The sequence below is a fragment of the Ailuropoda melanoleuca genome, chromosome 14, assembly GCF_002007445.2.
Source record: "Ailuropoda melanoleuca isolate Jingjing chromosome 14, ASM200744v2, whole genome shotgun sequence".
Taxonomy (NCBI): domain Eukaryota; kingdom Metazoa; phylum Chordata; class Mammalia; order Carnivora; family Ursidae; genus Ailuropoda; species Ailuropoda melanoleuca.
This window is the reverse complement of record NC_048231.1, coordinates 21,962,766-21,969,430: the sequence shown is the minus strand read 5'-3', so window position 1 is coordinate 21,969,430 and position 6,665 is coordinate 21,962,766. Positions and strand designations below refer to the sequence as shown.

At 42.4% G+C, this 6,665-nt stretch overlaps 1 pseudogene; it reads right to left on the bottom strand.

The window, feature by feature from the left end:
• Nucleotides 1-4,977: 4,977 nt before the first annotated feature.
• Nucleotides 4,978-5,841, bottom strand: LOC105237220 (annotated as a pseudogene).
• Nucleotides 5,842-6,665: the final 824 nt, after the last annotated feature.

Below are 6,665 nucleotides of genomic sequence, written 5' to 3'. Positions count from 1 at the left end.
ACTTTTTTAATTTGGAAAGCACTATGCAATCTAATGAAAAAAATAAGATAATCTATAATTGCATTACTTACTGGTTACTGTTAATATTTGTTATACTTCCTTACAGTGTATTTTTTTACATATATATTTATTTAGTATGTTGTGCTTCACCACCTTGGAGGTTCACAATCCTTTTTTTGTTTTTTAAGATTATTTATTTATTTATTTGGGGGGAGGGGCAGAGGGAGAGGGAGAGAGAGAATCTCAAGCAGACTCCTCGCTGAGTGCAGAGCCTGATGTGGGGCTTGATCTAATGACTCTGAGGTCATGACCTAAGTTGAAATAAAGAGTCAGATGCTCAACCAACTGAGCCACCTAGGTGCCCCCACAATCCTTTTAATGTAGTGAAATTACCCAGCCACCCAACCTGGAGATTTGAGACCCATTCTAGATTCTTCACTTTTCCTTACATACCACTCACATTCACTATGTCACCAAATACTGCAGATTATATTGCTTTCAGTCTATTATAGCTCTTTTCCCCCTCTCTAGCCACAGTGCTACTGTCTTACCTCAAGCTGTATCATTGCTTATCTTGACTATGGAACTAAACCTAATTTAGATCGCTACTCTGAGTTTTACATTTCAACTCATCTTTCACATTACTTACCGAATTATTGTTTTTAGTGCATCAAAGATTGTGTATTCTCCTACTTTATAGTATTTCAATGGTTTTCTATTTTCCTGAGAAAATGTCAAACTCCCTAACATGGAGTATAAAGTTAGCCACCCTCTGGTGCCATCTTACCACTCTTTACTCTGGCTGTTCTCATTCACCTTTCCTTCCCTTTATGTTCCAATTATTCTGAGCCGCTTCCATTTCTCCAAACCACCAGGGTAATCTATGCCTTGCCTAATGATTTTGATCTTTCTATTCCTCAATCAAGAATCATCATTTCTTTTCTGAAAACCTCTCTTGCTCTCCCACCAATTTCCAAGTGAAAGAATCACACTCTCCTTTATATGCCATGCCGTGTGATACTTCCCTCTATATAATTCTGCTTTCACCTTCTATGTGTTTTTCTCCTCCTCCTAAAAATGGTGCTTCTTAATGTTAGAAGCCCTGTCTTATTCATCTTTGTGTCCCCAGGATCTAGAGTTCAAACTGCAGTACAAAAGAAATGTTCAAAAAATTTCATAAATGAATGAGCAATAGGAGTAAGTATTGCTCTGACTGTTGGTAACTGTCAATCAAAAACTTAGGTTGAGTATCATTTGAACTTAAATATGTTCTTCTAATTCCTACGCCATGTTCACTCTGCATTTATCCATTTTTGACTTTGCTGAACAACCACAAATGAAGGGCAAATTCAACCTATTTAAAATCCCCATGGAATGACAATTCATAAAATGCTATAAAGAGATGAAACTCAGCAAACACCACAAAGCCATTATGAGAAAATTGTCATGCACTAAATCTGCTCAGGACTGCGGGGCGCTTAACTGATAGTCACATTTGTTTTGGGATGTTTGCCTAGAAATGTTCTTTTAATAAATGTACTAAATAAGATGCATAATTTAGCTCCTTTTCTGTAGCCTGCTGGCCAGCTGCCAGCTCCAAGCTCCTGTTCCGCCTCTCTCCTTCCCTCCTCCCTTGATCTCTCACCATCTCTTTCTTGGGTTTGACTCAGCACCAAGGTTACCTGCTGGCCTAATACAAACAATCTCATTAAAAAGCCATCACAGTCGTGTCTGATGGCTTCATTTCTTCCCCAATGGCTCAATTTATATCTTCCTTTGGAACAAGTAGAGAGCAAGTTCTCTCCTGGATGACTTCATCCAGTTTTACTATATGAGAACTGGCAGATAGTAAGATTAAAGAATGAGAACTCTTGCCTTTATTGTGTAGATGAAAAAAGGAGCTTTCCTAGCCTTCCTCTACTTATCACCATGGGGTTTGTCAAGGTTCTACTTTCCTTTGGAGGCAATCATGGTTGGTGTTCAAGGTTTCTTTTCTTGCTCCTATGCAGCCTCAAGTAAAACTCGATAAGCTGAGAATCAGAACACCTTCCTTCAAGATGGACCATTGGAAAACTATTCGCTATTTGGTGAGTAGCATAACCTCATTGACCTTACTTTCCATACCTTTTTTTTTTTAATTTTTCACAACAGCTTTGTTTATAATAGTTCAAAACTAGAAATAACCCAACTGTCCATCAACAGAATAGCTAAATTGTGGTGTATTCATATAATGGATTACTACCACACAGCATGAGGAAAATGAACTGCTGACACACACAAAAACATCGATGCGTCTCATAGACATAATACTGAGCAAAAGAGGATGTGACTACATTTTTATAAAATTCAAGAGCAAGGAAAACTAATCTATGGTGATAGAGGTCAAAATAGTGTTTACTTCTAGGGGATACTGATGGAGAAGGAGAACAAGAGAAGCTTCTGGGGAGTTGGCAATATTCTGTATCTTGATATGGAGGGTGACTACCCACATGTACACACATATGTAAGGATTCCTCAAACTGTACACTAAAAACTGGAGCACATCATTAAATGTAGCTCAGAAAGTTAGGGAAAACCTGGTATTTCAAATAAAGTCAATTTCTGCATATGGCTAACAACGGTTACCTTTGCCCACCCATATCCATTCTTCTCCCTTAGTCTGGAAGCAACCCTACACTTTCTTCTTTTCTCGTGCAGTCAATCTGTTGTAGATGGAGTTTACTCTTTCCCAGGCCCCAAATCAGGGCACTATTTCCCCCAGTTGCCGTGATTGGTTTAGGAATTGGAACAGGACCAAGCTGGCTAATGAGTCAATCCCAGAATTTTTTGTTGGAACTAGTAGGAAAAGATGCCCACTGTAGTTGCCTATCTACCAGAATACAAGCCTGGAGCTGCCAGCAGCCATCCTACTACCTTCTGGAGAGAGTCTGCCTGGGAAACAGGCCACACAGAGGGAAGCAGAGCCAGGTTAAATTCTTCCTGATGACACTGTTTCAGAACCAGGATCTAGCCATCCCTGTACCAAAACTTTTCATTAGATGAATCAATAAATTGCCTTTTCTAACCACATTGATTTTAGTTTCTTATAGTTATAAATGGAGAATAATACACTGGGAATCTTGGGTAAAATAATGAGAAGCATGGGGGCAGGTCTTGGAATATAAAATGGCCATTGAGCCTTGTCCAAACTGTCTTGTGGCCGCTTATTCTGTGAGACAATGGCGCCGTCCAAAAGTGGATGAGGAAGGCCCAGGGGTCATGTGGGGAGGATTCTGGTCCTTGTTTGGAAAATGTTCTGGACTAAGAATCTAGAGAAATGGATTCGACTCTCCATTTTGTTGTTTCTCAGTGTCAGGACATTGGGCAAAATACTATACCTCTTTGAACCTTTTCTATAAAATGGAATATCATTAATTAATTTGAGATCTCGCTAGCTCAAAAGGCAGTTATGTAGATCAAATGCAAGCTTCCCAACTTCTCCAGCTTTTTCATGCCTTAGCTGAGTTACTGCTTGCATCCTAGGCATTCCCGCTGTATCCAGCATGGCCCTCAACCATTGCCATAATGATCTTTAATAGTGTGTGAGCTCTCCAATGGCAAGAAAGCATTCATCTCTGTGCCCTCTTGCCAACAAGGCTGAGCACATGGCTAGCTGGGACTCCTGAGTCCAGAGTAAGAGGTCTTACAGGCCAAGGACTCATGATACAACAGCCCACCCACTCTTCCGCCCTTCATTTCCTTGCCTGATAAATGAGGCTGATTCTGACATCCTGAAAAGGTAGAAGGACTCCAGGGAAATTGCTGAGACAGTCTGGTTTGGGGAACTGGGAGTTGAGAACCCACCATGGGGGCCATGCAGGACCCTTCCCAGCTGCTCAAGAGCAGGTGCCCAAGTAGTTTCTGAGGGAGAATGGGAGCTGAGACTGCCTGGGTAGCTTCCCTAGATCTGGCTGTCTGAAACAAAGGTCGAACAAAGGGTTCCTGATGCCATCACATTCATTCCTTCCCTAGGTCATTTCTGGGTCATAGAAAAGCTTCCTGCAAGAATTTCTAGGCCTGTAAGTCCATGCAACAAACCTAGTGCTCTGTAAGTGCTCTGTGGGAAAAAGCCCCCTTTCCTTATACACCTCATTCATTCATTCATTCATTCAATAAACACTTCATGATACCTCTCTACTTTGGAGAGGTAGAGATGAAAGAGGCCTACACTACCCTGAAGGGACAAGCCTGGAGAGAGCCATATTGGACACAGCTTCCATTTTGGCTTTCCTATCTGTCTCTTTTCCTGTTCCCCTGCATTCCTTCTCTACCTAACAGCCAGAATGATCCTCTCAAACAAAGTAGAGAAGGGGCAGAAATGTTAGCACTGCTCTGCCAGGACTGTGAGATTTCTCCAGGAGGAGACTTCACAGCAGGCAGAAAGCTGTATAACTGGCCAGTACATGGTCCTAGGCTCAGGAAAGCCTGCCCATTTGGGGAAAAGAGGGTGTGTCATATCAGCTCCAAGCTTCTATGGGGCAGCCACTCCCATCTGCCCTTTCCCACCTTGGCCAAAGTCTGGTGTGAAAGCTTCAGGTTTCATGGGAGCTGCCTAAAGCCTGGGATAGTTCAGTTCTTTAACTGCAAACTGGTTCAAAACTGACCTGCAGAGTAAACTCAGACCTGGGGTTCATGACATATGGCCCAAAGAGGGTAGGGAATGGGGAAAGCCATCCTCCAAACTACCACCCTGTGACACCCCAAGTCCTCTCGAGATCCACCCCTTTCCCCTGTCCTGACTTACAGGGCGCATTCCAAAGGGGAAGAGCAAGGGTGGATTTGCCTGGACCAATCAGATGCTATCTGTGGCCCACTCCTGCCTTAGGCCTATGAGTTCTCCAGGTATAAGAAAGGAGGAAAAGGGAGCCCAGGGCTGACCATGGTCATGGGCAGCAAGATCACAGCTGGTTCAACCTCAGGTGCTGGATGGAAACACCTCTAGTCTTCCAAGGTGGTTAAGTCTTTCTAGAAGGTCTACCTTTGCACTGGAATCTGGCTCAGAGGTGATGCCATTGGTTTGGTGACTGGTTCTTGTGTTTGAAGCCACTGATACAAGCTTGATACTGTTCTTTGGAGTTCAGCAGGATCTTACACATCTCACAGGTGTAGCCCCGCCCAGCTGATGAGTCAGTGACAGCAGGGTCTGCAGCTGCCCATAGTGTGCCATGAGTTTGAGCTCAGTTTCCTATTTGCTGTGTTTCTTGCCCATATAATGTTGCCCATAATGGCCATGACAGGGTCGTTGAAAGTCGCCTGGCAGAGGCTGCAGAACTTGTCTGGGTCTATCACCTCTATTCTGGTGCAACCTTTCACCTTGGTGGACTGCTGCTTCGGCCTTAAGTTCTTTGCATGGGTCTTCCCCAGGTAATGCCACTGGTCCCCAATGGGGGATGAGAAGGTGGTGTTACAAATATCTTTGCTTCTGCTGGTCTTCTGATCTGAGTCTAGATTCTAGTCAAGCCTAGGTGTGTCTCCCTCAAAGCCCATTCTCTTAACCACAGCCACTTCTCTTATCCACCCCTAAGCCACATCCAGCTTTAACAGGGAGTACAGGGATAAAGACAGATACTAACCTCAGAAACTGACCTGTAATGAACAGCATCGAGTCAGTGCCTATTAGAGTACTTGTTTCCCTTGGGTTTCTCCAGGACTGTGAATCTGTATATCCATCTCTCCTCCCTGGATTGCAACTCAGCCTCGGCTCACCATGATTTCTTTTCCAGCTGCTAACCTGTGCACCGCGGCACTGCACGCTGACTGTCCCATGGAGAGGACCATGGCATCTGACAAAATGCAGGTCATTTCTCTGAATGAGCATTATTCATTTCTGTCGGGTACATTCAGAGGTAGCAGCCTGCATTTCTCTCACTGGGCTGCTAAGAGGAACTGCAGAGCATGAGGAGACATTTTAAAAATCAAAACACTACGCGGCATTCTCCCACATTGAGAAAGGCATGTCAATTCATTTCAGGGAGACCTCCTGGGAGAGAAGTTTTGTAAACACCCTCCAGTGGCCCCTGGGTCCTAATTTAAAATATTTCTGTTCTATTTTATACCAGCACTTGCTGTTTTGTCTCTGAAGCAAACCCATGGTTTCTATTCAGTAAGGAAGGGAGAAGGAGCATGGCCATTTTGTATTTATTCTCCCTTAACAATAGACTTAAACTTAAAGGCTCCTCAAGTTGGAAAAAGGTCAGGGTAGAGGAGAATTCTCCAAAATATGATTGTTTCTACTTATAAAATATCGTTGTGTTACCCATTAAACCTATTTGGGTCCCTTTATTTCCATATGAATTTGAAGATCAGCTTTTCAAATTCTGCAAAAAAGGGAGTGCTTTGAATCTATAGATCAATTTGGGGGTAACATCATCTTTAAGGTATCATCTTCTACTCTATGAACATGGATGTCTTTCCATTCATTAACTTCTTTTTAAATTTCATTTTACAATGTTTTATGGATTTTAATGCAGAAGTTTCACAGACTTCTGTTTAATTTATTCATACAGTTCATTTCATTTGACGCTCTTGTAAATAAATTGTTTCTAATTTCATTTTTAGAATGTTCATGGTTGCTGTATAGAAATATTAAACATTTTTGTATATTGATCTTGTATCTTGAAACCTTG